Raw genomic sequence first — 25,001 nt, 5'->3', positions numbered from 1 at the left:
ATTTGCGGAAGACACGCGCGGTATGACGAGAGGACATTCTTCTCTTCCTCCTCCTCCTCCCTTTTCACTCTGCAAGAAGTTGGCAAAAAATACTACAGATAAAAAGAGGAAAGCCGTGAGAGGAAAAAAAGATAAGAGGAAAAAGTTCTAGATAGAGGGGAATGGGCGGGCAGGCAGGCCACGACGCTCTTCTTCCTCCTCCTCCTCTATTGAGCCGCACGTGCTTTGGAAGCTGGCCAAGTTTTGACTTTGGGGGGGAGGAGGGGGGGGACCTCGATAAACTGGGGAAGAAAAGGGAAGTTGAAAACGTGTGGGAGAAGAAGGTATAGAGGATGAAGCCGACCCTAGGGGGACGGGAGACGCCATCTTTGAGTAATTGACGTCGTCTCTCTCTTCTCCCTAACCATTAGTGGATAAGTTTAAACACAAAGCGCTAACTGTAAGTTGACCCGCATGTTTTCTTTGGTAGGTCGTTTCCGACGGTATGGTTTTCGCATCGCGGTCAGTGTTATACAAGCTGCAGTTTGAAGCGTTCGGGCTGACCAGTGATGGGCAAAGTACCTCAAAATTATACTTAAAGTAAAGTACCAAGTACCTGGGGTCATTAGTACTTCAAGTACAGTACAAAGTACCCAATTCCAAATGTACTTCAAGTAAAGTACAAAGTACTAGGCAAAGTATTTCAAGTATTCGTCAAGTACACTGCGAATTTAATTTGTATCACTTTGCATTTCACTGTTTAGTATCTGTGTCTTGGTTTTTTGGTAAAACCTTAGCGAGCCTTCTTGACAAATCCTCTAAAGCCATAAAGGCCTAGACTGTTAAGTGCTAACCGGTGAATATGAACTTAATCAGATGACATAATTTGCAGGTACATGTAGAGAGGTAATCCGTCAGCTGTGCTGTGATTATATATTATACCCTGACTGATCCAAGATCACCCGCCCTAGTGTGGTGTTGTACTAATTTTCTGCTATAACAGGCTAGGAAATTTCAAGGGGAAAAAGTAAAAGCCAACGGAGATTATATTTCTGGGCATTTCATGCTGCTTGTTGAAATACAATATGTTTAAAAAACGAATATGAAGAAAGTAAAAAAAGGATGAAGCACAATGTGAGCCATCATTTTTATAGGACTGTGATCTGCAGCAATATAATCCATGTGACCAATTAAAAAAAGTAAAATGTAAAAATGAAAACCATGTGTGTCTATCACAGTGTTCATCATGTAATGCAGTCACATATTGTGATATGAAATGATTATTAATTGCCAATGAATTAAACAATATAAAAAAGGCATATAACCCTGCATTAGGTGAATTGAAATGACCAAGTCATTGTGCTGCATGTCGCAGTGTCATAATGTGGCCGTGTCTTTGCATTCCATTCGTTTTACATAATCAAAAGCGTCGATACTTTTTCAACATTTCAAGCCTCTCAACACTAAATTTGCTTCTGCAAATATGCTCTTTAACAGCACAAAGACCCTTTTTGGTAAAAGGGTCAGACTGAGACTCTTGGTACTGCATGCCACTAAAAGCGCTAAAATGACGTTTTCTTCCCGTCATTTTAGCGCTTTTAGTAGGGTGCATTTTTGGTACTCTTTTGTGATTTTTGTCCAAGTTTGGGTACTTGAGTACTTGATGGGAAAGTACTCGGAAAAAAAGTACCTTAAGTACAGTACAAAGTACACGATTTAAAATGTACTTAAAGTACTACTTGAGTACTTGGTACTTCAAGTATACTGCCCATCACTGGGGCTGACTACGTTGTGAATCGGAAGCGTCGTGCGTCCGCCTAAACCAATCACAGAGGTCGGAAGATGTGTGGGCGGAGTATAAGCTGTAACCTGTCCCGAAGTATAAGCTTGCTCGTAAACATGGACTGAGTTGCAGTTTGTTACTTTTTTTTAAATGTAATTAGTTAGAGCTACAGTTACCACGTTAAGGTAACATTACTTTTAAAGGGGTTGGGACCCTTTTTCTTAGATGTGGTGCATTACATTCATGGCCGCGTTGTACTGCATGCCAGAATACTGAGGAAAAAAGAATTATTCTTCTACGTGTAGTACTCAGCGAGATACCAGCACTCGAACACACACTACCAGCACAGCGCAGACGTCACAGAGCTCGGGGTTACGTCCATTCTCATTGGCAGCGGTAAGCACGTGATTTCCCCCGCGCTGCCTCACCGGCGGCGGCGAGAGCTGTGACGTCAGAGCGACGCATAAGTTTCGGTGTTCCCGGTGCCCATTTTCTCCGCTTCTATTAACCTCTTCGCTGTGAAACTTTCAGTGCACGTTCCCATCGGCACAAGGTACCGTCCCTTAGGTTTACAGTGTACCCTCGTTAATATGACCCCCGATAATCTGACATACGCGCTTTACGACCATATACTCCTGGGGAACAATTTAGTGAAACCTCTGCAAATGCCGCCCGTATTAATATGACAATTCCGCGTTATGACCAAAATTTTTGAGAACGACCATGGTCATAATAACGAGGGTTCACGGTATCTGGGATAACCTGGGATATGACTCTCAGGAAAACTTAATGAAATGAAACTTATGAAATGAAACTTAAAATGAAACTTATGAAATGAAACTCTCAGGAAACTTAATCTTAGCATTTTTGTTGTTGAACCTCAAATACATCATGTATTTGTTGCAATTGAGTGGCTGTTGCTTTTCGAAATTATCGGTAAACCTCCGTCGCTTCAGTTGAGACAAGACGTCCCCTCCCACAGTGGTCCCAATAAGTAATGGTTACAGGAATGCTGGAAGTAAACGCTAGTCTCGGATTTCGTAAACATCATCTTCGCGATGCGAAAATTGGTCTGAGCGTGCAAGAAATGTGGCAAAAATACGGCACTACCCGAGCTACTTAATTAGTTATATTTTGCAGTTACTTTCAGTTACGAGTCCCTTTTCCAGGAAAGTAACTCAGTTTACTACCCAGGACTGCACGAAGCCCCATAGGAAAGAAGGTTATAGGCCCCATATCCTCCAAATGCTCATTTCCGCCGACGTCCCAAATCAGCCAAAATCTCATTTCCTCTGAAAAGGTGTTTGGAGGTTCTGGGCTTTCGGTGGATCTGAGCACGCGGTTGGCAGTGACCCACCATCCCCCAAATGCTCTTTTCATCCGAGCGCCCAGAACGACCGAAAGCGTGATACTTGAAAGGACGCGCTTCCCCCGTTTTTCAGGGAGAGGAGGACAGGGTGAACCGGGTGAAAAGTGTTCGGGCTGACCAGAGAGGGTCACGTGACCCTTGCCGTCAGGCGGGTCCCTGGCTGCTGCTGCTGCTCATCCGGTGCTCGAAATGTCCATTTCTGTAATGTAATGTATGCGGTCCGCTGACTTGTACAGATTCTTTTTTGTTCCCGTGCTGCACTCACAATATAGGACTCAAGCGCGCGGGAAGGCCTCATGAGCGGCCTCATGAGCGGCTTGACTTCACTCACCCTCACCTCAACGGCGTAAGGTGAGGATGATCGGCACTCGTGAGGCCCATGATGAGTGAGTTATTCGCCCAGCTATTCCTTTGAGTAACGCTGTTGTATAGCATGAAATAAAATCAATAGCAATTTTTAACTCTGGAGTGCAATTTTCGTGCACTTTCGGGTGTACCATTTTTTATCTTTTTTTATTTTCTGTTATGATAATAACAATTCGGGGCTTTACGTCGCGAAGCCAGCAGTGATCATGAGTGACGGAAGAGGGCACGTCATAGGAAGTTGTACCCTGTCACCAAGTCTCTGGCGTTCTCGGCCGGGTTCGAACCCGCAACCTTGGGGGGGGGGGGGGTCAGTAGGCGAACACGCTTCCAACTGAGCCACCGAGGCCGTTTTTTTTATATTTATTCATTTCTTACACAGTTGTACTGGCTACGACGATATGTACAGGATTGTGCACCGTATAGATTGTGCACGCATTTGTACATTGAATAGACGATTCTGAGTACACCTGTACATACGCTTTTCTTATTTCGTAGCCGTGCGTGCCTTTCCAGCTGCGAAAATATTCTCTATTTCCACTACGATCTGTTTTTTTCTTTTTCTTTGTTCAGCTAGATATGCATCGTATGTATACGTCAGCTTTCTCCCGTGTGTGGCTTTCCCTCTCAGGGGCTGTATTGTGCTGGAACGCAGGTTATGCGCAGCTGGTTGAAAGCATATGCAGTGATTTTTTTCGAGGCAACCAATTTACCGAGAATGGCGGGAAGTTTGACCTTGGCTGCGTTCGCGAGCTCATTGGGTAAAACCCCGTAAGCGGCAGCCTTAATCGACTGAACCTGCGACTCACGTATATATTTCGGGGTTTTTCGGCACGTTGTAAAAAAAAAAAAATTCGTACTTTCGTCACTCTGTTTCGCTGGAAAAATTGGGCTTGACGTAAGTCCGGCGCAAAAATTCTAAGGAGAAAGTCCAGAAGAAACGCTAGGCGAGAAAGAAAAGGATGAAATAAGAAGGGAAGGAAAGCCTGGGAGCAAGCAGCGTGGATATGGGACAAGGTTTTAGTTTCATTGGATTCTTGTCATGTTATCTGAGAAGGCCAATGAGAGAGCTTTGCAAACGCCACTTCGGGGTACCATTCTTAAGCGGGCACATCCATCCAGGAACTCCTTATAACCAACCTTTTGAAGGACCAAGAAAGCGACATTGACTCGAAACCCCGTTTCATTGATCAAGCAGTCAATCAACGGCACACTTTTGCGCAATATTTTTACTGTGCGGTGTAGTGTCACAACGCAGTCAGATTCGTAAAAACGCACGGAGAAAAGAGCCATCGACCCGGCTCGATTTCCTCGCCTCGCGTGGCAGACCTGCGAGCTGCTCCAAGCTCCCATTGGTCACCGAAAATTCGTCTGCTACCGCTACGGCGCCAGTCGCCCGATCAGCCTTGCCATCGGGACTGCGAACGTCACGAGGAGATGTCAATTTCCCTCGCCCACTTACACTCTCTTTGAAGGAGTGGAGCGCGTGTGGATCAGAGTCCCCTCTCGACGAAATCATAACCCCAGTGCTGGGCACAAGAAGGGACGAGGGACACACACACACACAACACACCGAAAAATTAGGTAGCGGTTGTGTAAGTATGGAATCTGTTTACGTAACCGGAAAAAAAAAAATTATATCGTTGTCAGAGGAAGGTGACATTACTCTTGTCGCATGCGATGCCCTAGGTTCTTCAGGGTATTTAAGCCTATATTGTCGTGGAAAGTGAGCAATTGGTTGTCGGTTCAGTGCATTGTGTGTGTGTGTTTAGCACGTTCCTTCTTGTGCCCCGCACTGGTGTTATAATTTTATAGATTTTAAGATAATAATACGTACAATATTTGCAGCGTTCGCCTTACGAGGCTTGCACTTCGAAAACCCCGGATGTCACGAACGTGAGCACCGCAAGATTGCGCTAGCGGAAGTCTTCCAAGCGTTTTCAATGTGGCGTCGTGATCACCAATCAGGAACGCGCGTGTGTTCCACCCTCAATATTTTAATACGTGTTTGATTCCCCGCATGTTCCTCTAAAGCTTGCTTTCCTTCAACCCCTTATTTGCCCGTTGAGCTTCGGTTATTATCATAAACTTTTCTCCATAATTAAACCGCTTAACGACTCCGAAACTGTCGTCTGCAAAGGAGAGACTCTTTTACGAAGCAGACGACACAAAAGAGAGGAAAGGGGTTTTGGCGCCTACGCAGTCCGATGCACTCCTCGTGCAGACTCTCGCGCAAGCCGCGAGACAACAAGAGCCAAAGCGAAAACAAAAATTATACAAGTTGGAGCCCAGCAGACGACAGAAAGGACGAATCAGAAAAAAGAAGAGAAAGAAAACCAGGGGGGGCTGGACCGGTTCCATTTTCGCTCGCGCAACGTGTACGCGGAAAAGTGGAGGGAGCTGCTGGCGTGCGTGCGAGAACGAAAAAGAAGTTTCCGCGCGTGCTTTCGCTCTCGTCCAACCCGTCTCCCCTTTTTTTTTTCTTCTTTTTTCTTCACTCCTCTTATCCGATCGTCTCCTTTTAGGCGATTTTTCTTTTGCCGCTTTCCTATTTCTTTTCGCTTCTCTTTTTTGTCGCTTTCATTAGACTTTGGCGCTTGCTCGCTTTCTTGGCCGAGGTTCAACGCGTTTTTCTTTTCTTTTTACTTTTATATTTGAGCTCCTTCGGGGCGTTGATGATGATGACGCTAGTGGACGCTGCCGCCATCAAGGGCAGTGGTGGTGGTGGTGGTAGTAGTTGGAGTGAGGAGGAGGGTCGCCATAGGACGTCAAAGGGAGTGAGAGAGAGTGAATTGTTCTACGCCCTCGCCCTTTCTCGGTAACGCTCTTCGTCCAACTACAGCGCTCGTGCGCGCGCTCCTGGTTTTTTTTTTTCTTTTTTTTCCCCCACTTTTTTTCGTCTCTCTTTTCCTGCACGTTCAGTGCGCGTCCTTTTTCTCTCTTTTTTTTCTTCTTCTCCCAGCTCGCGCTGGGTGACTTTTTCTCTTTTTAGTTCTTCTTTCGAGATTGGAACTAGAAGCGCCTCCCTTTTTCTTTATACTTTGTTTCGGGTATCTCTTTGCTTTTATTATTATTGGAGAAACCTGCGCTGGCCCTCGCTCGCTCGCACGCGCAGTGTGTGTGCGTGCCTCTGCTGCGCCTTTTTTTTTTTCTTTCTTTCTATCTGTGCTGTGCGCGCGCTTCTCTTCTCACACAGCACGCAGTACGAGCGAGGTGGTAGTACGTGGCAAGCAAAGCGAACGAAGCGCTGTCGTCTGCTTGGAAATTGCCACTGCAGCAAAGCAGACGACGAAGTGGTGTGTGTGGCCGTCGTCTGCGGAGAAAATGAAAACACTGACGGTGCTGTGCGGGTGTCATTGGAGTGCGCGATAATTTCTTTCACGTGACCGTGCTTCTGTGGGTTAATGCTGAAAGAAGTCGACGAGTGGAGACTATGTGAAGCAGGTAAGGCAGCATGGCGATGATTTATTAAAGTGTGGAACGCGGTGTCGAACCGGCGTGTGTCGTCTGCGAGGAAACAAGTGGCGATCGTGGTGACGCGCGGCGGTTGGAGTAGGAACTGAGAAGAAACATTAAGTATAGGGGGCGGTGGCAGTCAGCATAAATCACCGGAGCTCTCTCGCATAAATGTGCGTGAAAAGAATGCGGTTGGTAGGTTTGTTGGGCAAATGCGTGTCGTTGGTGTTAGGTTATAGTTTCTTTCATCTAATATGTGTTCAACTACTGGCCACACTTGTGTGCTTGTGAGGACTTGTGCTGATTGCTGAACAGAATTGTGTGGTTTTCCGAGTTACGTTCGCCGTCGAAATAGCTGTCACTTATTCACGGAAACGCACAACAGCTACCGGATAGGGTCGTGTCTTTGCATAAAATTGCTTAGCTCACGGTTGGCAGCATGTCCCGCCTACTGGTTCAATGCCGGCCAGCAACATTGTGGCAGGGTACAAATTGCTCAGACTCATCGTTTTCCTCGAAGGAATGTTGTGTTAACCTTCAGTCGAAAGAAAATCCAAACGGAATCCCCAAACTGTGGCATTGCGCGTGATAATATCCGACTCGTCTGGCGACGTAAATTCGCGAATTATCGTCATACCACTTTATTCGAGTAAATACTTGTCGGTTGCGATCAAAGGACATCGGTTTCACTCACACAGAACTTCGGAGCACGTTTGATAGAGTTCTACTATAGACCCCAATACCAATTTTTAAAGCGGCAGACAGACGGGTTATGTTGGCGGCGTAGTTTGACAGCTTTACTGCTTTGTAAAGCCATCACAAAGTTATACGTGCCATGGCTAAATATTTGAATAAATATACGCTAAATATTTTTTTAATTTGCTAGTAAAATTTCGGTAAACGACTCGATGCGACATCTGGCGGGAAATAAAACCCAATTTGTCGAGCAACAGTGATCTATGTTCCCGAGACCGGCTTGCTGCTCGTGATGACTACGTAGCCGTCTTCTTTTGTTTCAGACAGTGTTATGCGCATGCAATGTAGTTTCACCGCCGTACGCGACGAGCAATGCGCAGTTGGTGGCGACACAGTGTTGCCCGTAATTTTCACTTTTCTAAAGAAAAACTATAAGCGCAATTGCGACGAAAATTGCGGCATAAGAGCAGAGTTCGAGGTAACTAAGTTCCTTTTTTTGGTAACTTGTAACTTAACTCGGTACTTTTGCGCCGTGGTAACTTTCAGAGGAACTCGTTCCTTTTTCAGGTAACTTTGCTAAAGTAACTTAAGTTAAGTTCCAAGTTACTTTTTAACTCTCTTTTCACTCACATCCACATATTTTCTTGCTTTCTCTCCGGTTCCTTCATGGCATTTTTTGCCATAAAGCGTGATATTCAATCAATGACAGTATTTTATTCAGAAGTAAGAACAGCTGCAATTGAAATGAAGCTGATCCATTGTGCGCCCACAGGGAGTATGATGCAAACCGTATTTGCATTTTGCTATTTTGCAGCTATTTTGTGTCCGAAGTAACTTGGAAGTAACTCGTTCTTTTTTTAAGTAACTCTGTAACTGCGAGTTACATTTCAGGCCGAAGAACTTCGTTATTAACTTAGTTACATTTTCCACAGGGTAACTTAACTTGTAGCGAGTTCTTTTTGACGGGTAACTTCTCAATCTATGCATAAGAGCGCTGAGGCTATATCGAATAGATTAATTTTCCGCGATTGCAGCTCTATACTGCCTTTACAGTACCTTCAAGATTAATGCACACAATTGAGAAAACGAAAGCTTCCGTGATCCATTACCGCACATTTATCTCTGAACAGTACCTCGGGATTGTTTCATCGTCAACCTTCGACAGATGAACTTTTTGGTTCATTCCAGCTATTGGCGTCAACCATACACGAGTGGAGACGCAGCATCTGCACCCGCCACCTGTGCTCGCATTGTGATTATTTCCTTTCAACGTGCGATGTTCTGTGCGGTGCATTACATGATGACATATGCGCCCCTGAATGCGGTGTTATATTCCTCGCGCAGGCACGCCGCTCATATAACTACACTCTAAAAAAAAAGGAGTACTTTTACTCCTTTTGGGGAGTAATTGCATTGCCACAAAAAATAGTCCCTTTCGGGAGTAAATGCACGGGAGTAAATGAATGTCACAGAGTGAAGATCGCATTTCACGCGCTGTTGTAAGAGTCCCAGGTACATAATTGGTGCGCATGCATGAAAATACTTTGAAGCAAACCGTCAACCGTGATATATCGAGTGACATAAAATCTTGCGCCATACTAGGGCACAATTTGCGAAGAAAGATGCGCTAACTGTTTCTTACTCTGTGTGGCTGGAAAATTGCTACGTTGTCTGAGTTATACAGCCTTATGTCGTTCAAATTGACCAAGGGCACATATTTACGTAGACTTTTGCGTTCAGGAGACCATTCGCGAAGTTTAGTGACAATTTGCAGTCCTGGGGAGTAAATGTCGGGACTAAATGTCAGGTTAGGGGACTAAAATGGGGAGTAATTGCAGGCTAGGGGAGTAGAAGCTGCAATTACTCCCCGTTTTACTCCTATTTTTCTTAGAGTGTACAGTCGCTTCGCAGCGCTAACACGAAATACATAAAAAAAAAACTGTTATGTCGTTAAGCGACTTTCTTTCTTTCTTTTTTTTTTTTTCGTATACCAAGTTTGGCGAGTTTTTTTATCGACTTTGCGCTGCTTATTGGGGGATTTCTGGCGACAGACGATGGGCAGGAACGCTGGGTTACGCGTCTAGTTTGGACCACACTGAAAGATTCCTCGGTTCATGGTGGAAGCGCATTATAAGAAAGGGAATTAAACCAGTGAAATTTGACAGATTTATGAAATGTTGGCTATAACTGTTGACGGTTTCTGCAATGCGCTCGAGGTGGCAACACTGGCGCAGACTGACGTTCCTATAGTGTTTTCCTTCGCTTAAGTCCTGGCTTGCGAGTTTTCCTCATTCCACTGTATATCCTACAACAGTGCCGTCTAATGCGGAACTAGAAAAAGAAATCGATTGAAGCTACGACAGTTCTGCGCTTGATCTAATTAGTAGTTATTTAAGTAGACCAAATCAATCAACGGATCATCTTAACAATACCGCAATTACTCGTGCCGGTATACGAATTTATTTTCTGTTCCACGATTACGGTGCAATGTAAGTTATTTTAACCAGCATCAGAATTACCACGACCTTTGAAGCACGCTGAAAACAAAGATGACAGAGAAAAAACGCGTAACAGGTGACGTCATTCTGCAAAAGTGTGCTCGTATATAGTGACGAAATCTACCTGCGGCGTTGATCGCAAGGCGATAAATAGACATCACAACCATTAGTTCGAGCAAGGCCACTATAATTTTAGAACAACTACGCGTCTATTTTATATTTAGCGACTTTCTATAACCGGGGTTTGGTTACTTTAGATCGGAAAGAGGTTGCAGATGATACGTATACGTCGGGACTTTTTCGGGACTTTCGGCCCTTTCCTGGATGGGGTGGGGTTGAATATGTAATCCGGGTGTTACATATAGATTCGGGTGTTATCGTGTCTATTTTTTTTTTTCTTTCTGTCCAGCGAGCCGCCCGCGCAGTTATTAGTTATTAGTCAGATATGCACACGTCGCGATTTATGGTGACGTCGTTACATGTTGTTACATCAAATGTACTTCGCATAGCTTACGGATGCGCTGAAATATTATTTACATCAGACGTGGGTGCAAATCGGCACCAAAATATGCGAGCAATACGCGGCACAACGTGATACGGTGTTAGAATCCGTGTAGAAATCGGATTTCACCCGAATTAGTGCCGAACCGATTCGGGAGGGAATAATCGGGCGGAATCGGGTTTAACCCGGGGAAAAAATTAGACCCTACTATATACGCGATGTCGAATCAGCTTCTGGTGGTGGTGGTGATGCTGATGGCGTGGTATTTCCGGTGTGTCTGCCTGGCGGCATGTTGCTCGGGGGGGATCCTTCGTCTTGGGCCGACTTCATATAGGCCGACATTTCTCTTTAAGCGCCCGAGGAAAACCCTCGAAAAACACCGAGATTGCACAGCGAGCACCCGGATTCAAACCCGGGTCACCTCCCGGTCTGTGCGTGGAATGCCATCAGCTTTGGGACATTGGGAAGTATCGGAATAACGAAAAGTTTTCAGCTTTGGGGCATCGGAAAACGTCGGAAACAGTGCGACGTGCTAAGACTTTTCATCAAGAGAGAAACTGATGTTCTGAGGCTGGAACAACATACAAGGGACAGATACAAACAAAGCCTCAAATTGCCTAAGAAATCAACGATGAAAGATGAAAGTCACTGAAAAGGTTAGCCAGCTGTAGGGATCGAACCCACATCTTCTGTGATGTGGGTTCGATCCCTACAGCTGGCTAACCTTTTCAGTGACTTTCATCTTTCACTTTTCATCCTTCGTATACTCCTTGCTTGTGCAAGGACGAGCTCTGGGTAGAAATGATAGGAATAAATTCTGCTGTGTTTCGATTTGTTAACACGGTTCACACCATACCTGTGGGTAGCAATGTCATTACTGTAATTAATTACTTTTTCTGGGAATTTGTAATATAATGGCATTACTTCTGACGTTATGTAATTTGTAACGTAATTTAACTACATTTTAATGACATTACTCATTACATTTTACGAAAGAGTGGAGTCTGTGTTGGCACTTTGGCAGAAAGAGAGCATGCACTGGCGAGTTAAAAAGAATTCCAAAGCCCAGCACAATGAATTTCCACATCCTCAGCATCGTATGACTTTGTAATGTCATTACTTTTTCGTAGTAATTTAATGTAATTCCATTACATTTCAATTAAGTAATGTAATGTAAATTAAGTAATGTAATTTAATTAAATTCTAGCTGGAGTAATGAGTAATGTAATTTAATTAAAATTTAGGAGTAATTTACCCAGGTATGGTTCCCACTGATCCTTGGTCGTCTGGCTTGAATCCCGACACTTGCTTCCCCGAATCCAGTTGCTTCGGTATTTAAAGGTACTCTAAAGCAGCAGAGGCCGAATTTCATTTAGAGTGGCTATTCGACAGTCCAAGCCATCAATACAAAAACGGCGCAAATTTCATTCCAATCAGCGGTGCAGTTAATTATACAATTAAAATTAAAGATTACGGGCAACACTGTATTAGTATTCGGAAGGGATCCGTACTCTCAGCCGCGTACGGCGGCAACCACGTTGCATGCGTATAACACTGGGCCCGACAGCCGAACAGCGCTGCGTTTCTTTTTCATTTTATTTCGCAAAAAACACACTAAATAGGTGTCCCTGCACTCCTATAGAAATATGATACGAAATAATACAGCCACCAAAAGAACAAAACGCGACAAAATAGTGCTGTATACATAATACATATTTGACAGTGTTGCTCGCTGCACAGGGGGTTGTTTGACACCAGGCGTCGCGCCGCTGCACTACGCCGGATTTTTCGTGATAAATTAAAAATATTTAGACAGCGTTGTCGGTCGTACGGTTCCGCATGTGGGATTTACAAGCAACAAAGTCTCAAGCCACGTCGTCAGCATATACTGCTTGTCTACTGCTTTACAGTACCTTTAAATAAAAAAAACAAACACTCCACTCCGTCACGTAATGCCCTTCTGGGTGCCCTCGACGTATACCGTTAAGAAAGAAACAAACTAACCGCGTATCACGTCCAAGAAAAGAAAATCCGCAATGGGCCGCGCAGCTCTGCACAACCAGATCAGGGAAACCCTTATACGACTTGCGAAACGACATCATTACGGAGCAGTTCGACGAAGCGATATTTAGCATCTGTGACGTCAATGAGCATCACGTATCTTGATGGCTTCGCTGATGCGTCCGAGGGCCGAACGAACAAATAAACAAACCGAATAGAAGGTGGCGCTGCTTGTTAAACATTTCTTTGTTTCGCGCGAATTGAGACGGTATCGGATAAATATCACTTTGGGGGGAGTATATTTTTTTCTTTGGTTATTATTTGACGCAGTTCGCGTGTATGGGTGAGAAGGAAAGGGCTGGTCTCCCCCCACTGCAGTGAAAAGAGGTCTATCCCAAAAGGATTAATCGAGTATTCAGCTCTCGGTGTAAGCTCATTTGTGAGGTAAGTCGCTCAAAAAATTCACGAGGCGTTAGCAACCGTAGGCAAAAAGACTATACAGTCAAACTCCTTTATAGCGAACACCTTTTTAACGAAAATACCTTTACTGCGAATTTTTTTGCTGTCCCCTGAGTTTCGTTGTAAAGGAGTTTGACTGTACTTATATTGTGCGTGTTATGTAGCACGTATTTTATGTTTATTAGACGCGTGAAACTTAGTTAAAGACGAAGGGTTTATTAGAGGATTTATTAGCACCGACCCTGGGGGACGGACTCGACGTTTCGGTTTCTGTTTGTCGCGTATCTGTTTCACCCTTTTGTTCATGTTATTTGTTTTTGTACAAAAATTTTATAAAAAGTAAAAAAAAATTATGTATAAAGGTTTTATAAAAATTTTTGTATATAAACGAGAGATAAAATAAACGAGATAATTTTAAAAAATTATTCTGAGTGTATTGTGTCTGTAATGTGGAGAAAGGTTGCGGGTGGATTTCCCGTTGTTTCGAACTACGCCGATATATTGCTCGTTTAAATGAGCAAACGAAATTGTTGAAATATTGTTTTCGGAACCCCTTCAGTGCCGATTGGCCGCCTCTGCTGCATAAATTTTGGAAATTACCTTCTTGGGACCTCACAACCCCTTTAACTTTTTTTTTTTTTTCAAAGTCTTTAATGGGTCTTCAAAGTCTTTAATTTAATTCTTCAAAGTCTTTTTTTTATAGAACTCATGGCCGGCACTTCAGACACGCTTTCACGAACATTTCCTCCTCGAACAGTTCAGTTTCTGCGCGACTGTCGTCACTTCCGGTAGTAGGCGTTCGTTTCGTGACTGTCGTCACTTCCGGTTCGCTTTGTGCGGGAGATACTGTTCGTAGTCGTATATATAGGCAATGGATTCTGTATGAGATTGCATATCCGTTCTGGAAGAAGTTTCCCCATCTCACTAAGGTACGTTTTTTTAAGCAAATAATAAAAAGCCGAGTCTCTTTGGCTGCACGTACTGATGTGCTTGTAACTCAAACGTCGCCATACCAGAACTTGACATATATTACGTGCAGTCGAAGATCTTCAGCTTATCGTTGTTGTTCTTCGCTTATGCACACCAGTGGCTTTGTACTGAGGTTCTCCGTTGATAGGAACACTGTCGCCACGACGGGTGTACAGCTGGCATCAGAGTTAACTTGAACGTCATTCCGGCCTGCGGACCCCGGTGGTGCCTAGTAGAAATAACGGCGGAGGGTGCTTTGATAATCTGTCTACATTTAAGAGAGGTGAGCCTCGTTATGAAGGCGTTGTTTTCTGCTATAGGCGATTTCAGGGTGGCTCCCTTTCCCGCTTCGCAGGCTGGAGCGGTGTTCAAGTTAATTTTGACGCTAGCCGTACATCATCGTCTGACGCGATCTCCTGAAACGTTGCCTAGATTTTTCGAATTTCTAGAATTTTCGAATCTCTAGCAAGCTTGCACGTTACTTGACAATTTTTGCGAGAGGTATACCTATCACTCATGGGGAGGCTATACGGTGAACCCTCGTTAATATGACCCCCGATAATCTGACATACGCGCTTTACGACCATACTTTTTTGGGAACGTTGCTGTGAAACCTCTGCAAATCCCCCCGTTAATATGACAATTCCGCGTTATGACCAAAATTTTCGGGAACGACCATGGTCATAATAACGAGGGTTCACTGTACTTAAAAAAAAAAGCTTATTTCAAAGTTATGCTGATAGCTCGTGAAAATATAGTAACTCGGTTACGGGGGGTTACTGTTTCGAAATACAGTGAACCCTCGTTAATATGACCCCCGATAATCTGACATACGCGCTTTACGACCATACTTTTGGGGAACATTGCTGTGAAACCTCTGCAGATACCCCCGTTAATATGACAATTCCGCATTATGACCAAAATTTTCGGGAACGACCATGGTCATAATAACGAGGGTTCACTGTATAGAGATATCCGACACATCTCCCACCCCATATTTGTACGCTTCGAGTGTACATTGTCGTCGAAACGATATTTTTATTCGGTATAAAGAGAGATATCGAATTATGAGTTGCAGAAAGGTTTATATCCTCGAATGTACCTATAGTTTGACGAATATATATTCTACGTCGACAAAGCTACCATCTTTCCTCGTGAGAATGTGTTGGCGATGAAATGTCGAGAAATTTTTATCGGTAGCTTTCACATTTGACATTTGCTATCGGCGGTCTCGGAACAACATCAGCAGAGCTTCCTTCCTTCTCAGAAAAAGCCTCTCGGAGCACCAATAACGACTGATAACTCCGTTAACGTTAACCTATAGACCAACGGGGTGTAGCCGAAATGCCTCAAGATTACCAGTCCCTTTCGACTAACTCCGATAATCGTGTGGTGACCAGATTTGTAGCGCCGGTATCGTAGCAACCGCTCGTTCTCATCAGCCACCAATTTCGTGTCGTCCTTTTCTCTCTCTCTCTCTAGATGGGAAACTTTATTTGAAACATCGCAGAATGTGACATCTTGTACGATATTTATTTTGCACGTGCACTCTTTTAAAAAAAAAGGGTGTACTTCAGCTCCTTTTTCTTGCCACATATATCGCTCCCCTTTTGGACAGTACAGTTACTCTCAAAAAGGAGTCCCCTCAATCCCACGAGGGAGTAACATTACTCCCTTACTCCCTACCAGAGAGTAATTGTGCTCTCCAAAAGGGGAGTGATATATGTGTCAAGAAATCCATCCATCTTCCTTTCTTCTTCTTTTTTTTTTAGGAGTGTGGTTTGGAACATACCTGAGTAGTAATGTCATTACGGTGATGAAATTACCGTAATGAATTACTTTTTCTGGTAATTTGTAATGTAATGCATTACTTTTGACATTATGTAATTTGTAACGTGATTTAATTACAGTACATGGGCAGTAATATTAATGGCATTACTCGTTGCTTTTTGCAAAGAGAATCGAGTCTGTGTTGTGTGTTGGCACTTGGCAGAAAGGCACTTGGCAACTGGCAAGTTAAAAAAATTTCCACGCCCACAAAATTCCAAGGCCCACAGTGAATTCCCACATCCTCAACATCGTTACGATTAAGCTCGCAGTAATCACCTCGTAATTTCATTACCTTTTCGTATAGGAACTGTAGTGGAATTTCGTTACATTTCAATTGCAGTAATGAGTACCGTAATTTCACGCGTATACCGCACCGCAGATAAGCCGCAGGACGCGTTTTTTGGGACGTTTTGAAAATTTTCTGGCAGATAAGCCGCACCCGCAGATAAGCCGCGGGCAATACGAGACGACTGATTTGTGCGACAAAGGAGACCATAGAGAAGGCCATAAACCCTGTGGTCCATACTCCGGGATCGGCACAGTGTACAACAGAGGAGATCAGTTCTGGAGTTCTACCAAGATCGGATTGTGCCCTTGTGGGTTTTTTTTTTTTGTGGACTGATGGGTCAGTGATCTTCCAGAAGACGTGAATCACTGTCACCACTTTCCTTAAAGCTGCTTGGGGGAATATGCACCAGGAAGATCAATCTACTCGAACGTGGACCCGTCCCTGTTACGCACTGTTCGTGCATCTGCAGGGCAGTGCTGTTCCAGAGGCACTGTCGGCCCTTTCGTTAAAATCGGCGTATGGGGAAAATACCGGGAAAAAAATAGTCATCAGATAAGCCGCACCGGTGGATAAGCCGCAGGGCGCCCGTGAGAAAGAAAAACGCGCATAAGCCGCGGCTAATACGCGTGAAAATACGGTAATGTAATTTCATTAAATTTTTGAAGTAATTTACCCGGGTATGATTTGGAACGTACGTGTAACAACCCAGTGTCTAAGCATCTCGTATACCCTGCCCTGCCCCCAAGTGGTCAGAATTCGAACCCGCAAATCTTGGCATCAGAAGAAGGCGGACCAACTGAGCGCGAGGTCCTTTCTTCCTTCTGCCTTGACCTTGAGCTAGGAAATATCTCTTATGGAGGCGAGCAATTTGGAATTCTAAACGTGTCCCGCGATCGTCGTGAACCCAACGGGAGCTCAAGTTGTGTACAGTGACGAAAGCTGCGCCACCCCGCTGGGCTGACAACCCTTGGCCTTGACTGCTCCTGGCCACGCACTGGAAACGTACAGCCTGCATGGCCATTCATTAAAGAAATTATACGAGCTATATCGCCGCCGGGACCTGTCGCTTATCTTGGAGCGAACAACGATGTAATGGGGGGCCGTCGGGCGGCAAAACCTATATACGCTTGAACACGAGATAAACTGATGTTCTGAGGCTGGAACAACATAGAAGGGACAGATACAAACAAGGCCTCAAATTGCCTAAGAAATCAACGATGAAAGATGAAAGTCACTGAAAAGGTTAGCCAGCTGTAGGGATCGAACCCACACCTTCTGGATTACCGGTCCAGGGCTCTACCAATTGAGCTAAGCTAGCGTGTTAGCTTAGCTCAATTGGCTTGTTTGTATCTGTCCCTTCTATGTTGTTCCAGCCTCAGAACATCAGTTTATCTCATGTTCAACAGGTGCCGCTTGCGTCGATTTCCGTCGTATGAATGTGTGTATGAGTGAGGAAAAAATGTAAGAGTGAAAGGAGGGTGAGTGAGAGTGAGTGTCTGGTTTGTCGTCCCTTCAGATGACGCACCCCGAAAGTGGCTGGAAAGGCGTGTTAGCTTAGCTCAATTGGTAGAGCCCTGGACCGGTAATCCAGAAGGTGTGGGTTCGAACCCTACAGCTGGCTAACCTTTTCAGTGACTTTCATCTTTCACTATATACGCTTCTCGTTATAAGTTGTGGAAGGTAGCGATTTCTGCCGCTTTTCGTCGTTTGCGGCTACGAAGCAGATGCATAGCGCGGACGCATACTAATACCTCTCCTTCCACGTGTCCTCTGTCCATCTGTGCACACCTCATAACCGCGGTTGCTTGGCGGCGATGACGTGGAACAGACAAAAAAGAAAAGGAAAGCAGCGGAAACTTGAATCAGCGTGTGGCATGCACCTAGTGAAGCAGCTCAACAATAAGGATAAACTATGTAACGGCATTTATTTGTGTGCCTTTTCGTGCCTATCTAATTAATCTAATTAATCTAACTTTCTCCACCAACTTCAACGACTTGTCTCACGTGACCAACTTAAAGACGCTGCCGTGTCGGTATTCACACGTATCAACTCGGTAGCTCCAACCACCGACCAATTTTGCGTCGTCTGCTCATTCGAGGATAGGGGGCATATGTTCTGTTAATAATTTGATGTTTGTACGGATTTTTGCTCGTACTCTTCTGCGAAAGGAACGTGTAGAAGCTTCGTTCTTTACCAATAACTGTTCACAATTCATAATTATAATTCGCAAGCAATGCAGAACGTCCGAAATTTCATCGTCATCGACAATAGACTTCCGGAAGACGCGTGTCGGAAAGACGTCACGTATAGATCACGTGCCAATGGTCCTCGTTGTGATTGGCTATAGAATATCAACTTTCTGGACCTTTCGATCGGATCGGTGCCGGCTGTGCTGTCTGGGGTTTTTCCTGGGTTTTCCTCAGACGCTTTCAGACATATGTCGGCACAGTTCCCTTAGAAGTCGGCCCAGGACGCACATTCTTTTTTTTTTGCGTGTTAGCGCCGCGAAGCAACTGTGGCTATGAGCGGCGTACAGATGTGGACAGATGTAGAGAGGACAGCATGAAGGAGTGGGGGACAGGGGGGTTAGTATGCGTCCTGGGCCGACTTCAGGGGGAACTGTGCCGACATTCGTCTGGAAAGTCTTCGGAAAACCCAGGGAAAACCTCGGACGCACATTCTCCCAGTGCGTGAGTCGTGACGTTGCCCACATACGTGAGGCCGACAACGGCAAGCCCTATATCACCACCACCACCACCACCACCACCACCACCACCACCATCGATCGGCGGTCGTACGGGACACGGGCTACGCTCGTACGAGACACGTCGGGTCAACTTTCTCCACCAACTATGACCAACTTTGGAGTTAGTCCAAGTCGGCCGACACCACCGACTACGACCAACTCGAGTTTTGCTCGTCGAGTTGGCCCGCGTGGAGGATGCCCTGCAGACTGTGCAACCCAGTCCGTCGCGACATTTTTATTTTTATTTTTATTTTTTTCAAATCCCGGATCTTCTTGAGTCTGAGTTGGACCTTCTCGACATTCTACCGATGCAAACCCGTTTTTTGACACGAATGGCTAGATCGCTCCACGTGTGCGCTTTACGCTAACCTGTCTAGCCTCATAGGCTCGCACGTGCGCATGTGATGATGATAAAGGGCATCCTGCTCGGACTGACGGATGTCCTTATCGGCCTTTCCATCCGCCTCTGCTAAAGAGACGTTTCCGAAAGGCCAGGACGTATTTTGTGAGGTACTTCGTACTCGTAAGTTAACTGAGCTGGTTGGTATACAGATTGCTGGTTGCTGACCATACTTCACATATATGCGCGTCTTCCCGAGATCAATTGAAATTAAACCGAGTTGAATTAAAGTAATTTTCGTACGGCATAGTACGCCTGGGAGGACATAGCGCATGTTCGCTGAAAACTCATTGTAATCTCTGGTTAGTCTGGCGCTACGGCGGCTCGCTATTTCCAGAAAAAGAAATTTGATTTAGAATGAAACAGTTTAATGATAAAACAATTAATGAATTTTAAAGTTTAATGAGGTTTGAACAGTAATATGAGGTTTTCATTAACCCAAATTTGGGTCGTCTTGGATGATTGCTTGGTGAAGCGTTATTATCGAGCGCTCATGTCTGCCGGCATGTTGCTCGCGGGGGGGGGGGGGGGGATCGCGCGTCCTGGGCAGACTTCATGGGGAACTATGCCGACATTTGCCCTACAGCGTGGAAGGAAGATACCCAGACATCACAGCCGGTGTCTGGATTCGAACCGGAGTCCTGCCTGAACTTCTACCGGGGTTCTACTGGAATTCTACCAGATTTGAACCGGAGTTCTACCGAACCGGAGTATACGTGTTCTAAAATACCAATCACCCAAGACGGAAGTACTGTAACGTGTCAAAGAAAAAGAAATCTGGAACGTCGTCCTGGATCGCGCGACTATTTCAAAAAATAGGACTGTCGTTTAACATTATTATCTCTTGGATCTATATATTCGACATTTGTAGCGTTCCTTTTCTTTCTTTCTTTCTTTTTTCTGTCCGCACCATCGCATGTAATGCGCAGGTTATGTAATCGGGGCCATACTTTCTTTTTTTCCCCCTGCGCTAGTACGGTAAGCGAAGAGTGGTTCAGTGGAATTGGCGTTTCTCGACGCGTATGCATCGCATGGCTCTGCGTACCTGCTGCCGCGATGCGATCTGTACTGAACTGCGTAGTGTAAAAAAAGGAAAGAAAAAAAAAAAAGAAACCGCGATTTCGGTTTCTTTAATTGAACTGCTATTTTTGCAAATGTGGTGGCAGGATTCGGATATCAGTCGACATTGGAGACATCAGTGCTTCGAGGGGACGCGTACTTATGGTGGTAGGGTGTAATCCTTGCTAGGTCAGAAAGCGTAAAAATTTTACGGGGCTTTGACTCTGCTGGGGAGTTCAGGGCCACGCTAAACGCTGGGAGGTGGCGAGTTCGATTCCCCCAAACACCAGCTGCGCTGCTTCTCGTGTTCACCCTGGGCTTTCTAACAGACTTTCTGGCCGGGTGTCTGCGCTATTTCCCCGTGAAGTCTGCCCAGGGCGCGTACTAAACTCCCAGTTTTTCCTTCTGTCCGTCCAACGCTCGGGTCTAAAGTTGCCTTGCGTCGCTGACGCGTAATAAAACAAACAAAAATATCCTTAGTTTCGCTCTCAAAATTAAATTAAAAATTAAAATCAAAATTATTTCTAGCACTGGCAACCGTGGTGCTTCTCGTAGTCGTGGTTTCACCCTCCACAGGGCATACGGATCTATTGTTGTCTATTAAACGTCGTTAAAATCCTAGTCGTTATCGTTAAAAACCTAATTTAAAAGCAATATCGACCACTATATAGGTTAACTACGACACGTGTTTCCATAATTTATATCTAAGCGTAAGTACTAATCGCTTGACGGCCTTGGCTTCCTTCATTCTGCTACGTCGCTCGCGATTACGGGAATATATATGTTATCGCGCGGACGAGTGAACGTGTAGCCCTATCGTCCGTGGACGTGACTCCGATGCAGTGCGCGCTGATGACCTTGAAGTGTGACTCGTGATGTGATGACAAAGTCGATACGCGCAGCGGGTTAGCTTGAACTTGAAAGTCATTCACGAAATTCGCCAACTCGCTAGACAGTCTCCAATTCGCTCTCTACCGAAGCAGCACAATGCACTGAAAGTCGAGTGCAATAGGGGTGGTCGGTATGTGTCTTATCAGCGCCCTTTAGCTTCACGAGTCTTTTCAAGGCCTTCCACCTACCCGTCCACCCCTATTGCACTCGACTTTCAGTACATTGTGCTGCTTGGGTATCTATCTTTTTTTTTTTTTTTTTTTAGGGACTGTTCGAAGGGCACACGAACACGAATTCAAGAACAGCATTTGAGACTGAAACAATAAACTGGTCGCTTGCAGCGCACCATGAATACTCTCTGCCAGAATTATGATATTGACATCTTTTTTTTCTCATTCTCATCATTTAAATCTTCTCTTCCTAACAGCAACGCGAGAACTGTTTAACCCTCAACATTTCATTATTTGCTGTTTGTTGTTTTATGTTTTGTATTGTGTTCCCTGTGTCCTGGTGCACCATCCGTTAGACCCCACGGTCGTTGATGGGTACCCTCAAAAATAAATAAATAAATAAATAAATAAATAAAAAAATGTACGCAAAGTTAATACTGCAGCTGCCGCTTGATGGCGGTGCAGGCGCAAAGTGTTTGCGTTTCGGGTTGTTGCGGCGAGACCTTATTCTGCTCGCGGTGCCTTCGCATGCGTCCCCAAAACCCAAACAGCATTGATTGATCTATAGGCACGTGTAGTGACGAACCCCAGCTTCATTACTGAGTTTTAGCGCGTCGCACGCTATTGGTAGGTACAGCGCGCGCGCAAAACCATGAGATTATTCGCGCAGGGCGCAGAATTCCACCACGCTATCTCTTATGCAAAGGCGATATAGCGCCTTACGCGGCGATAAGGCGCGATATAGCGCACGATGAGCGCACCCTTCATCCCGACATCGCGGGTTCGAACCCTGCCGAGGACGGCAGCAACTTGGTGGCAGGGTACAAGTTGCTTATAGACACGCAGTCTTCCGCGAGGGACGTTAAATACGGGGTGCCGTGTGATGAGCTTTCAACGCACGTTAAAGAACCCTCAGGTGGGCAAAAGCAATCCACAGACCGACCGCTGTGGCGTCGCTCATGATCTCAGTTGTCTCGCGACGTAAACACCCAATTATTATTATTTTTTATTTTTTCCCTTTTAGTACTATGTACTGTATATCTCCAAGTCTGTATTGTATGTATCACTGTGAATATCTTCCAGTTACGCTCCTCTTCCTGAATATGTTATGTCTTGTTTCGCCTAACCTGTATATGTATGTATATATATATATATGTGTGTGTATATATTTGTAAATACTGCATTGTCTGCGTGCGCCAACACCAAGGCTTCGGCTGTATTATTAGTATTACTATTATTATTATTATTATTATTGAGGGACCCTTCGTTGCACTCACTGTTGAGCGACCCTCGCTGTTGTTGAGCAAAAACGAAAAAAAAAAAAATCAACCCAATCAATCACTATTGAAGCCCCAACACGCCCCGGAATCGTTACTGCCCGTTGCGTAGAACATTGCTTCGGTTCTGAACACGCGCACTGAGGACGTCTTACTTGTTTGCGGCTCCCATGAGTGCTATTGTGAAACTATCGATTATGAATAGTCCTTTCATAGTTTTCGAATATCTTCATCACCAGCGGCATGGATAAACGCATCCGCTCCAAGGTCGTGTTGTATAGACTAGAGCCCTGCGCGGATGAGGTTTTTGGCATCCGCATCCGCACCATACACAACAGTTTACATCCGCATCCGATCCGCTGAGCAAAACGCACCATCCGCATCCGATCCGCAAAAATCCGCACGTTTCGAAAGACGCGTAAGGACCGCCGGAAGCATGTTGGTATAATTTCGGATGCCTCCATGCTGTCACGGAAGGACTCAGTCATGACGACAAGCAAAGGTAAACCTTTCAACAAACGCGATATGGAGAGACTTCTGGAACGCGTGGAACGCTACCTCGTCGGCGCTCGCGCGGTTCGAGACGCCTGAATGCCTCCTCTCCCGTCTTGGCGCCGTGCATGGTCAAAGGTGAACCAAAGCATGCGCTCGCTGTCGGCTGTCGGCGCGCAATACAAATAAATTGCGGGCGGAAAAATGACAGCACGCAGTATATCCGCATCCGATCCGCTACCGACCTCGAGCCATCCGCATCCGATCCGCACACCGCAGAAAGTGCTAAATTTTCATCCGAATCCGCAAGTATATTGCGGATATCCGCGGATGGTGCAGGGCTCTAGTGTAGACTGGGAGGTACCCGGGTTCGAATCCTACTGCCGGCCCGTCCTGTCTCAGGTTTCCCCCGCGTTTTAATCCGCCAGACGTTCCATAGACGGATGTCGACGCAGTTTCCCCCCGAAGTCGGCCCAGCACGCATACTAACTCTCCTCATTTCTGCGCTGTCCTCTCTCCATCTGTCCACGACTGTACACGCCGTTCACAGCCACAGTTGCTTCGCGGCGCTAACGGGGAATAATAATAATAAAAACTTCATCGCGAGCCTGTCTCCTGCCCTGCACATCTGTCCCATCTTCGCGTCGTACGCTATCTCCTTCGCTATCAGTTTGGGAGAGGGAAGTGAGGGTGAACCCCCCCCCCCGTATAACCTCCTCCTCAAATATTTTTTTTTTATGGATACCCCACTGGCAAGTATATACCGAAACTTGTCCGGCTGTGACAGCATGCCAATGTGACGACGACCGCGGGAGAAGTCACGTGTGCTTAGGAGAACCAATAGGGAATAGTTGAAGGCTCTCTCGCTCTCCTGACGTCAGAGTTCGACGCCAAAGTGTGTTTGAGAGTGCATTTCGCTAACTACGATAGGGAGAAAAAAATTTTTTTTTCTTTCTGTACTCCTTCGTGCTTGATGCAACGAACAAACTATGCATTTTTAAAGCGCTTCTTTTTTAATACCCAGTTAGTCCTTCAGAGTCCTGACCTCATTGTGTAGAAAAAAATAAATAAATGAAAGTGAGTATCGCGTTGGTCCAAGGTTAAAATCGACGGCCGTTACCCAAACGGACGAATAAAAAACGAAAGACAAAAATTAAACGCTGTCGTGCACGTTCTTAGGGTTCTGAGAAATCGCCGTTCGAAGTAATCAATTATTTCCAATGGAACCTTATCTCTAGAGAGATCTTTGGCCGCCTGACGTCACCGTGGGCGGACCAGACACCGATACGAGGCAAGAACCTGCTGATGCCATTTTTGCGAATCCCTCGTTACTCCGCGGAGGTAGTGAGGTCGAATCCCAACATTTTTTTCGGGGCTTTCCACTAGAAAGATGCCCCCGTTTTTCTGCTCTCCATTTGTATGTGTACCTTCCGTAGCAACAGTGGCTTCAAGGTACTAGCACGGAATCAAAAGCAAAGGACAAATAAGGGGAGAAAACACGAGCAAAGAATTTAACCGTGTGTTCACACGAGCGACATCGTCACGGAATATTCTAGTGGAAGAAAAAGCGAAAACACTGCTCACAGAGCCGAAGTTCCGTGGCGGAATACCGGGAATGTCGTATACTGCGCATTTGGCAGACGACACTTAGCAGACGACGCCGTCAGCGTCTTTTCCTGTCGTCTGCTACGGAATATATTGTGGCTGTGTCGCAGGATATTCCCCATGGTTAGCGGTGCACGTGACAGCAGAAAGCTATGACGTTTTTCGC

At 45.4% G+C, this 25,001-nt stretch overlaps 1 protein-coding gene and 1 non-coding gene across 5 annotated transcripts in view; one reads left to right on the top strand and one right to left on the bottom strand.

The window, feature by feature from the left end:
* The window catches only part of LOC135386331 (zinc finger protein 236-like), an 87,999-nt gene that overhangs the window by 20,714 nt on the left and 42,284 nt on the right, over positions 1-25,001 (top strand). The window contains exon 1 of one of the 4 annotated variants that reach the window (XM_064616176.1): positions 6,700-6,938. The exons of the other annotated variants lie outside the window; for them this stretch is intronic. The gene's annotated coding sequence lies outside the window, so the exon portion shown is untranslated. Of the gene's footprint in view, positions 1-6,699; positions 6,939-25,001 lie in introns of those variants that run through there. 4 annotated transcript variants of the gene reach the window in all.
* Positions 17,440-17,512, bottom strand: Trnat-ggu (transfer RNA threonine (anticodon GGU)). Its single transcript has one exon. It is a non-coding gene; the product is annotated as a tRNA-Thr (tRNA).

Source organism: Ornithodoros turicata, chromosome 2 (genome assembly GCF_037126465.1).
Source record: "Ornithodoros turicata isolate Travis chromosome 2, ASM3712646v1, whole genome shotgun sequence".
NCBI classification, from domain to species: Eukaryota; Metazoa; Arthropoda; class Arachnida; order Ixodida; family Argasidae; genus Ornithodoros; species Ornithodoros turicata.
Note: the sequence above shows the minus strand (reverse complement) of the source record. Positions and strands in the feature narration are given on the sequence as shown.